We start from the raw sequence: 1,280 nt of genomic DNA on the forward strand, positions 1-1,280 counted from the left end.
AAAAGGGAATGCAACACGAGGACTTCCCAGGAGGTCACCCATCCTAGTACTACTCTCGCCCAAGCACGCTTAACTTCGGAGTTCTGATGGGATCCGGTGCTTTAGTGCTGGTATGATCGCATCCGACATGTTACCCCGGTCTTCGTCCCTTATCCTTGCCCCTCCCAGCTCCACTACAAAGACGATTGTACATTGCTTTGGCCGCTCCCTCTCAACTACGGAGACGAGTTTAACGCGGTTTCCACCCCTCCCTCTCAACCGCACCAGTGCACGCTTGCCGCGCCACAACGCCGACGCTGGACCCGTGAATCGTGAGCACCCAGCTATGACTTACCGCACTCGTGCAAAATAATAAAACACGGTAAATATATTACTTACACGTGCATTTTGTTTTGCAAGCGGCGCGAAAAAAATTAAAAAAGGAATGCAACACAAGGACTTCCCAGGAGGTCACCCATCCTAGTACTACTCTCGCCCAAGCACGCTTAACTTCGAAGTTCTGATGGGATCCGGTGCTTTAGTGCTGGTATGATCGCATCCGACATGTTACCCCGGTCTTTGTCCCTTATCCTTGCCCCTCCCAGCTCCACTACAAAGACGATTGTACATTGCTTTGGCCGCTCCCTCTCAACTACGGAGACGAGTTTAACGCGGTTTCCACCCCTCCCTCTCAACCGCACCAGTGCACGCTTGCCGCGCCACAACGCCGACGCTGGACCCGTTAATCGTGAGCACCCAGCTATGACTTACCGCACTCGTGCAAAATAATAAAACACGGTAAATATATTACTTACACGTGCGTTTTGTTTTGCAAGTGGCGCGAAAAAAATTAAAAAGGGAATGCAACACGAGGACTTCCCAGGAGGTCACCCATCCTAGTACTACTCTCGCCCAAGCACGCTTAACTTCGGAGTTCTGATGGGATCCGGTGCTTTAGTGCTGGTATGATCGCATCCGACATGTTACCCCGGTCTTCGTCCCTTATCCTTGCCCCTCCCAGCTCCACTACAAAGAAGATTGTACATTGCTTTGGCCGCTCCCTCTCAACTACGGAGACGAGTTTAACGCGGTTTCCACCCCTCCCTCTCAACCGCACCAGTGCACGCTTGCCGCGCCACAACGCCGACGCTGGACCCGTGAATCGTGAGCACCCAGCTATGACTTACCGCACTCGTGCAAAATAATAAAACACGGTAAATATATTACTTACACGTGCGTTTTGTTTTGCAAGCGGCGCGAAAAAAATTAAAAAGGGAATGCAACACGAGGACTTCCCAGGA

The 1,280-nt window shown here is 51.5% G+C and overlaps 3 non-coding genes across 3 annotated transcripts; all 3 read right to left on the minus strand.

Annotated features, from left to right (window-relative positions):
- Positions 1-5: 5 nt before the first annotated feature.
- LOC119347607 lies at positions 6-124 on the minus strand. Its single transcript, XR_005168465.1, has one exon. It is a non-coding gene; the product is annotated as a 5S ribosomal RNA (ribosomal RNA).
- Positions 125-421: 297 nt separating this feature from the next.
- LOC119347610 lies at positions 422-540 on the minus strand. The gene has a single exon (XR_005168467.1). It is a non-coding gene; the product is annotated as a 5S ribosomal RNA (ribosomal RNA).
- A 297-nt stretch (positions 541-837) lies between these two features.
- On the minus strand, positions 838-956 carry LOC119347608. Its single transcript, XR_005168466.1, has one exon. It is a non-coding gene; the product is annotated as a 5S ribosomal RNA (ribosomal RNA).
- Between the last annotated feature and the right edge of the window lie 324 nt (positions 957-1,280).

The sequence above is a fragment of the Triticum dicoccoides genome, unplaced genomic scaffold (assembly GCF_002162155.2).
Source record: "Triticum dicoccoides isolate Atlit2015 ecotype Zavitan unplaced genomic scaffold, WEW_v2.0 scaffold69333, whole genome shotgun sequence".
NCBI classification, from domain to species: Eukaryota; Viridiplantae; Streptophyta; class Magnoliopsida; order Poales; family Poaceae; genus Triticum; species Triticum dicoccoides.